Genomic DNA, 9,678 nt, shown 5'->3' with positions numbered 1-9,678 from the left:
ACATACAAGGAATTGGTCTTTAACCCATCCTAACTAATTAGGAGCTGTTTTGTCTTTGTTAAGGACCTTTTAAACTGTCCATACCCCAACATCGTTTTTTTCAGCACAAACACAGCTATCAGTCTGGCTTGTCATTTTAGTAAATTTAAAAAAATATAAAGCTGCCAGTGTCCAAAATACAAAAAAAGTGAGACATGCGCCCATAAAATCTACAAATCCATAGTTATAATCATTCAAACTACTATTATGGAACAGTTCAAGGTTGTAGAAAATATTCTTTCACTATAATACACACAAATACAGCAAAAACATGTAAGAAATAAAACTATAATACAGCCTATTTACATGTGATTTTAATTTAAAGTCTACAGTACCATTATAAATCACTGAAAATGTGACTAATTCACAAACATGTTGTTATGGTCTACAGACATAAATTAAATACTGTGTGAAAGCCCCACGAGCACTTGCCTCAGCTTGTCTCCACACGATACACAAGATATATTACTATAAATCAAACTGTGTATTTATTCAGCGTTGAATAGACAGACTGCAGAGGGATTGATTTAATATGAGTATTCACTTGATGATGTAGCAAAATTTGTGAAATGTACAAAAATGTCAGCAACTCACAATTGAAGAGTAATGGCAGAAATATCAGCAGCTGAAATGTGGTGAGGTCTGGTTTTTCTCATGCTGTCTCTTCGGGGTTGTACAGTCTTATTTTAAATGTAGTGAATCTATCATCATGGTGTACTGTTTTGTCTCATTCTGCCGATTTTGATAAATGAACAATGAATAAAGTAATATATTGAAACGGTCAATAACTGAGTTTTTTGTCATATTTAACCCTCATTTTGTCCTTGGGTCAGATTTGACCAGTTTTCAAAGATTTTTTTATCATAAATATAGGACGTCAAAAAAAGTGACAAAACGTTGGTAAAATTGTAACAAAATGTTGGAAAAAGTGACGAAGAAAACATCCCAAAATTTTGAAAAAGTGATGTCTAAACATCCAAAAGCTATAAAAAAATTTTTTAAAACGCAACCAAAACGTTGACAAAACCCACAAAAACGTTAAAAAACAAGAACTTTGAAAAAAGCAACAAAAACGTTGAAAAGGGACAACAAAAGAGTTTTTTCATGGTCAATGGGAAGACAACACAAGGGTTAACTGTGTAATGAACATGTCCATAAATCATATTAGGACCTATAGTATCAGGAACACATAACTGGCATCTCTGCAAAAATTGCTAAGCCTTCACATACATTAAAGGCAAAGTAATGTTGTTGTTTTTTATCATGAAAGTTTTGAATGTGTAAACAGGTGAAATGCAAAATCAAAGATGCATTATGTCACAAAAAAGTTTAAAATTAGATTTGAAACCAATGTGCAGTCAGGGATTGAGAAATTACACCAAGTAGCCTACACCCACGTACCACAGTGCTTAAGTCAGGACGCATCCTGTCTCAAAGGGGCCCCTACCCGCGATGTGTTCTACACATTGCAGCCGATACTTGGCCAGCACCGAGCTCCTAAAATAGACTGCAGCTCCAGATCAACGCTGCCTGTCCAGATAAGTGGGCTGTGAGGCGAGAGAGAGCGAAAGTGGGAAAGGCAGTGAGAGTGGGACGCAAGATAGTGAAACAAAAGGAAAGAGGACAGGTATTGTGCATGTGTGTGTCTGCAATCCGGTGCCTGCACTCGGCACTTGTAATTCACGATGTGATTGTGGTGACGTCAGTAAAGGTGCTCTTGTCAGCCTGGTGCTCTTAAGTGAAGGCCCATTACGCAAGTCTTTGGAAAGTCTGACCAGTATTGGCCAGACCATCTTGTTAAATGGCTATGATGGGCATGCACATACCGTACACACAGACTGAAACATGTAGATACAGTATCACACAATTTATAGTGTATATAAAAACCCAACCACTGTGATGAGTTCCCCTTGAGTCCATGCAATAAAGCAGAACACAGAGGCCCATACATGTCTATGTGCTGGAGTGGGCTGTGGAGAGTGGAGGCTTACCCAACAGAGTTATAAATAACTGGACGGCCTGCACCTTAAGACGGTTTTGTCTGGGTGGAGGGCGCTCAGAGTTCAATGTAACCTGACGACTTAATCCCTTGTAAGTGAGAGGGAGACTGGTGAATGTGGGGCCGTCTTGGATTTTCAAGCTACTGTTGCTTATTAAAAGTCAAACAGCAAAAATTTGCTCTTTTTTGCATAGAGTTCAGCTTGTAATACTCATGTGCATAGCATGGGAACAATGTTCTGCTATTCTTTTCCCACCCCCATTCAGTTTGTTTTTCCCTTTTTCAAAAGTATTCACACAGTCAGCACAACAGAAGTCAATGTGGAATAAACTGTGGATCAATTATCATTGCTTTGACACAAAATGCTCTAACTCAACTAAAACTCTGTCTGTTTAAACTCTATTTTGCACGTTTACATACTCAGTTGATGTTTTTAATGTAGTGAATCCCCGGAACCTACAGGTGGTCATTTGAGTGGGTCCCTAATGCTGGATGTCTGCAGAAGATTTCTAGGGATGGATCAGGCATGCAAAAAGGTTCTTTCCCAGGTGTTTTTGTAAGAGAGGACATAAGGTGTGATGTGGATGCATTAGTGTATTTTGGATGTGAGATTTACTGTTGTGGAGAGCTGCATGTCGGTAAAGAGAACTGTCTAAACAGTTTTGAAAAAGTGAATTCAGTAAGAGAGAAATGTTTTACCAGTTATAAAAAAAAAATCCTGTAAAAGGTACTATTACTGAGTAGGCCTATATGTTATATAGGATATGTTTAGCATGAGTAGGTGAAAACACATTATGCGAAATGTAAAAATGGTTCAACATTTTGGAACATATGCTTATTTGTTTTCTTGCCGAGAGTTAGATGAGGAGATTGATACCAGCATGAAGGAGTGGTATCAATCTTCTCATCTAATTCTTGGGGAAAAAAATTAATAAACATATTTCCTAAAATGCCAATATCCTTTAGTAACAAACATATCAGAGCTAAATAGCAGAACAAAAGATTGCTATATATATATATAAAAAATTTTTTTTTACTTTTTTTCCTCAGTTGTCTGCATTTGTTTGACATGACTGAGCAAGCTAATGAACACACATATATAGACACAAGCCCAGGCCAGTGTTGCTGTATGGCAAATGCTAGTCTCGCATTGCCAGACGTTTCTCCACAGCGCTGCGGAGGAGGGTCTGGCTAGTCCACATACCATTCCGAGATGGTAGAAAAACGTGCTCTGGTTTATTGGCATTTCTTTAAACCTTTAAGCCTGACAGAGCCATGGTGCCGCTGCAAAAAGCCTCAGGAAGGAGCTTGTTTTGGTGGAACGTGTACGTTCAAAAGTTGTTTTAGTCGTGCAGATTGGACAGATAGTCTAGCTAGCTGTCTCGGTTTACCCTGCAGAGATCTGAGGAGCAGTTAACCATAGTCCTCATAAATCGACCGGAGTTTAAAATTCCAACACAATGAAAGCAGAAGGTAACAGATATCAGGGTGAAAAGAGCTTGATCCGGCGGAATTTCTGGTAGCAACGGAGCAATCCCGGAAGTGGAATGTCATGGATATAGACTAGGCAAATGCAGACTCTTGCTTCTATTCGAGTATCAGAGATGTCATAGATCGATGGTCTTGCACCTTCTGATCAAACATACTGTCAGAAAGTTTGACATTAAAAGATCATTCATAAAGCTGAAACGCATATTTCTGACTAACATTACAAACATACAGGATTGTAAAGATATTAAAATCTTTTTGATTTTTTTCTTCTTACTGTAAGTAGTGAACATAGGCTGCCTCCAAGCCTCCTCTTATTTTACCCAAGTAGAAAAGTAAAAGCTGAACCCATCCTCTGGTGTCATCCTTTGGATGCATGCCAATGACCAGAGGCAGCTTTTGGGTGTTTAAAGCGAGAAGGTTCAGCAACCGAGAACAGCTGTAACCAGTATTTTCTTTTTGTTACAATAAAAGTTAAAGGACGGAAAGATAAAAAGAAAGAAAGGAGTAAGGAAAGAAGGAAGGAAGGAAGGATAAAAAGAAAGAAAGGAGTAGGGAAAGAAGGAAGGAAGGAAGGAAAGATAAAAGGAAAAAAAGGAGTAAGGAAAGAAGGAAGGAAGGAAGGAAAGATAAAAGGAAAGAAAGGAGTAAGGCAAGAAGGAAGGATAAAAAGAAAGAAAGGAGTAAGGAAAGAAGGAAGGATGGAGAAAAGATAGAAAGGAGTAAGGAAAGAAGGAAGGAAGGATGGAAAAAAGACAGACAGACAGACAGACAGTGCATGTACAGTATTTGTGTCTGCTCACCACGTGCAGCACCCATGTGAGAGCAGGCTGACCTTTGATTTTAGCTGCATGCGACAACCTCACTAGGATGGAAAAAGTGTTTGTGTATCTGGGAGTGTCCCTCTCTGTGTGCATCTCACGCATACTTAGGGAAATTGTCAATAGTTTCTCATGAAGACCAGGACCAGCTCAGCCTCTTCCTGCCCTCTGAGAGCACATGGTCCCCATTAAAGCTATCTCACACAAGGGCGTGCTCGCCATCAGGTTCTCCAGTCAAATGTCTGGTTACTTCAGTGGTCGTTCTTGAGTTAGGAAATGACAATGCATATGAAATAGGGCTTCTGAGTGAAAAATCTTTCCCGAGAGTGTTAGCAGAGACTTTCAAGTTCACTGGGTTTGTGTTCAGTCATGCAGAGTGTAACAGTGGACTGTGATACTGTAAGGCTGGGATCGATGCATTATTCACATACCTTGGTTTAGCTCCAGAGCAATAAGTATATACTGCACCTCAAGGTAGTAAGTTAAAATCAAACTAAATTGTGCAAGAGTCAAACTACAGGTTGCACATTTTAGGAAGGACTAGAAGCTAATGAGTTCTCCACATGTAGTGTCTCTATAAGTACAGCAATGTCTTAGAGATTAATTAGCCTGAAAAGATAACTGTATTGTTTCTTACTACTATAATTTACTTGTTTTTAGGAAGCAATTGTCTACATTTTGTTTGGTTCGAAGCTGAAAGTTGAGCCAAGTTGCTAGTGTGCTACAGGAAGTAAAATTGGCTTTAGCTGATATGAAAAATACAATTTGATATGTATCCATAAAAATAAACACTGTACAACTTTCCAAGGATTATACATGAATAAAAATATTTTACTGCACCCCCAACTAGGCCTTTTATAAATTTAATATCACACTTTTCTATTGCAGAGTTCCTGCATCTTTTGTCGCTTTATCCATCTGCTTCTAAACAGGTAGATGATTTGTCTTAAGGACTGGGCCAGGTTAAGTGTATTGAGGTCAGACAGGATGGCCGCTGAACAGCACACGTTTAATCCCTTGACCTGGTCTAACCAATAGATTAGACCAGCTTGTTGGGGGAAAATACTCAGGGCGATCCTGTCACTCTCTGTTGGCTGCACTTCAATCACATTCAATATCCTACTTCCCCCTCATATATCCCCACTGGCAAGGCAGAAAAGGTCAATACGGCGGCCTGATCACAGCGCAGAGCTACTTTAAACAATGAGTAATGACAGTTGCACCGACAGGATTTTGTAATAGGGTGACTTCATGGCATTTAGTACTAGAAAAAACAGAAAAGAACAGACGGTACTGTAAGAGACAATTAAACCATAAGACAGAGCAATTCCATTAAGGTAATCAAGCTGGCTAACAACACTTATGTAGTAGGTTGAATAACAACTGCAATATTTAACCATTTTAAACGTTGATAACATATGGTTACCAACGTAATTTCTTCAATTTTCTTTTTTTAAATGTGACGTACCTGTGACACACCTGCTATTACTGGGTAGAATGCATATTAACTGTTAAGTCAATGTGTGTAAAAGTGTAAAATCATATAGAGAGGTCATTGACCCTGTACACAGTTAAAGTACAATACATGAGACTGGGAGAGAGGTGGTGAAAGAAAGAAACCTTTTCCATTTTTTTGTACAGAACTAATGGTTGGGTTCTTTTTATTGCTCATTAGCAAAACAGGCATCGAAAGATAATGCCTCATGTGAAAAAAGAGAAATCTGACGTCATGCATCTATGTGCCTGGTGTTGGGAACGTCTGTGTGCTGCTAAGAATTTAGCTGATAAGTTACATTTTATTGCCTTTAATGTTTCTGGCTTTACATGATACTAAATATAAAAAAAAGAAATCAAAGAAATCCAGGGTTGGTTGACGTGCTACTGTGGCAACAACGTCACAAGGTTAGATTTACGATATTTCTGTTAAATTATGCTCAAATTCACTTCACACAATGCATTATGGGGAGGATTCTTAATGTTTTGACCTGTTGATTATCTTTGCATTGGCATAAATGATCTCATGAAAAATGTCTTGTGATTATTGTTAGTTTCTCTGTCTGTATAGAGGCATGTTTTTGGCATGCAGGTGGTAGAGAGAGATATCTGGATGTCTTAGTAGATGTCTTAATAGTGGCATGAGCTCTTGTTGCAAGTAAATATAATTAGGTTTGTACAGGTCTGTAGAGAGCTGTTAGGTATATTAGGTCAATTGGCTCTATTAGCTCACAGCATGGGCACATGTCTTTGTCAGTGTCTCATCAAAACTATACTGTCAATTACCACTGACAAATTACAGGCACCAGGGTATGAGACAGATATGCATTCTCTAAACTAAAATCTTGAACCATAAATCAAGAGGTTAAGGAGGCTTACTGATTCCTAAATATATTATTTTTTAATTTTAAGCATTATGGTAGAGTCTGTAGTGTTTTACTAATAGGGCCTGCTGCAGATTATTTAAGTACTTTTGGCACTACTACACAGCTACTTGGTTCATTTTATACAATATTTTGTAATTCATTCCTATGTATTTATGTAGAAGTGTATTCGTGGAATGGCTATCACTTATCTATCTGTCCCCACTTCTGTCCCAGAATATTCCCTTATAGCTACTGTCATGGTAACCCTTGGTAACACAGCTCATGCATTTGTGTGAACAGTGAAGGTGACTTTGTCCACAACCACGCTGTGTGCATGTGTGTATATATTCATCTGAAGTTATTCTATACCCTTCTTGTTGCACAACACAGACCTAGATCTAATATTTCCTGTGCCACAGAGTACACCTTTGCATTGGTGTGTGCATGAAACAGGGACCCGGTATGTACTGTATGATTACATTTCATTACATGTCATTTAGCTGACGCTTTTATCCAAAACAACTTAGTAGTAGGTGCAAGTACATTAGCTTTAAATAAGCAAAGCTACAAAGAGCCATATGAAAGTGCAGCTTCTTTTCATGTTTATCCGAGGTGTAGTCGGAAGAGATGTGTATGAGTGTGTTTATGCGTTGTGTGCATTTGCCCTTTGTCCTGACTGCTATGTGTTCTGGTATGTAGCTAAAGGTCGGGGCCAGGCGGAGAGCAGGACGGCAGGGGCCCAGTCAGGGGGAGCTGTGGCTGGGAAGAGTCGCAGAGCCAAAGGCCAGCAGCTCTGACGAGAGTTGGGATTAGGACGGAGCCATGGATATCACAGCAAAACAATACAGATCCTTGTGCACATGCTAAAAGATTACAGGCAATAGAATGCAAGAGGAAATAATCTGTTAGTGAGCTATGTATATATGTATATATTTCATTTCCCTATACAGAGACTGCATTAAATAAAATGTGCGTGTAATTAAAGAGTAGCAACTGATGCACACCTCTGTAATCTGAGCTAATGTGCCTTTCCAGAAACATCTCGCCTGTCGTTACCCAATGCATGACTTTACAGGTCCGTCCGTCCGCCCACACACACACACACACACACACACACACACACACACACACACACACACACACACACCAGAAGAGGTACTGCAGGGTCAAAAGTCCTCTGTCTCAGTGGTGTAGAGAACAGTGACTCTGACCTCTGACATTTCCTGCTTGAGCTTGTGGCCAACAGTCCTCTTTACACGCCAGGGCTGTGTTTTACTGCATGAATAGACTGGATTTACATAAGGAAGAGAGAACTAAAGGTGCTCTGCCACACAAAACCGTTTTTACTTGTATTTTTTTGAAATATGTTAGGTCCATATGTGTTTGTGTTATGTCGTGAATGTGAAAATGAACTGCTACCTCCTCTGTCAGCTCTATCCACTGAAAAGAAATAAGCGGAGAAATCAGGCCAATTACAAAAGCTGGTCAGTCTGACGTCGTGTTGCATGACCTCATTACTATTCATGAGCTCACTCAGTTGTGCTGGGTAAAGGATGCTGATAGCCAGGCTCTCATTGGCTAGCTGTTAGCCAATCAGAGTCAAGCAGCTTAGCTCGTTGAATATTAATGAGAACTGGCACAAATCTTTCTGCAGGCTTTCTATACCACACTAGAATGGCTTGAAACAAGGTAACCAAAGCATTTTTAACACAACAAAATGTCCATGGTAGAACTTCAGACATTACCACAAAGTAATGAAATACGTGTGGCAGGGCACCTTTAAGTAGTTAAATATAGAAAACACTAATAGTTTTATGCAGGATTAAATATCTATTTTGTTAGGTTTGTTCCTGTGTCAATCTAGCCACAGAACAAAATCATCATTGTCTTGTTGACTCACAGCAGAACTTTGTGAGACATGTTTGGGAGGATGCCATTTGTTATGTAATCTGTTCCAATTTGTGACCTTGTTCTGCAAGGCCTACAAGGACATTTCAACTTGGAAATATGTGCCAGTGGGACATTATAAGGATTAGAAACATAATATAGTTTTACAACACTTGCATGATCTGGTGATGAGCGGGTGATTGTTCAAATTCCACAGACATCTGTAATCTATGAATGGACGTTGTGTGCACAGCTTTCCTCCATTTTGGTCACTTTGATAAATAAGGCATATACACGGTTTAAAAAGTTGAACAGAAGATCCAAATATGAAATCCCATGAGCCTGGAGGATTTGACTGGCTTGATTGAACTGCTGCCATCTTGCTTATCCTTTTCAAATCTTTGGAGGAAATATGAGGGATGGACTGGAAATCTTCAACATTTCACTTCCTAATCTGGTGAGAAGATAAAGGCATAACTGTTATTGTTGTCATTCATCAGAAGCCTCGACATTTACTCATATGACTGCAGAAGCAATGTTACATTAAAAAAATGGAATTTGGAATTGGAAGAAAAAGATGCAAAATCTGTATAATAACTATCATGAATCACTTTTTTTTGATCATTTGATAGTACACATCTGTGCACTAATACTTGCATTGGTTTTATGTTCATCTGGGGTTAAACAAATGTGTATTTGTTCATTTAATATGGGATAAATTTGGGGTTCATTGAATTTTAAATAAAGAACTGTGGTATGTTGTTGTTATTCAGTCCATACTGCTTCTTCTCCAGTTCAATACCAAATGTTATTTAGTGGTGCAGTCATGACTCATGACATACATCAACATGAAATTATTCCTGGATGACTTCCAGTAAGACAAACATTTATGAGTGTGTGTGTATGCATGCATGAATGACGGTTGAGAGTTGGAGTGAGTTTCTTCACTTTTCCTGAAAGTCAATCTGTTGTTCTTCACAAAGCTAAACATCCAGAAGAGAGCAGTAACAAAGAAGTACCAACAATTAATTTTTTCATGGAGACAATAGCAGCTGGTGTGAAAGAATTCCTACACCTATTTGTT

The sequence above is a fragment of the Sander lucioperca genome, chromosome 5 (assembly GCF_008315115.2).
Source record: "Sander lucioperca isolate FBNREF2018 chromosome 5, SLUC_FBN_1.2, whole genome shotgun sequence".
NCBI classification, from domain to species: domain Eukaryota; kingdom Metazoa; phylum Chordata; class Actinopteri; order Perciformes; family Percidae; genus Sander; species Sander lucioperca.
The sequence above is the reverse complement of the archived record's forward strand: the minus strand, read 5'-3'. Positions refer to the sequence as shown.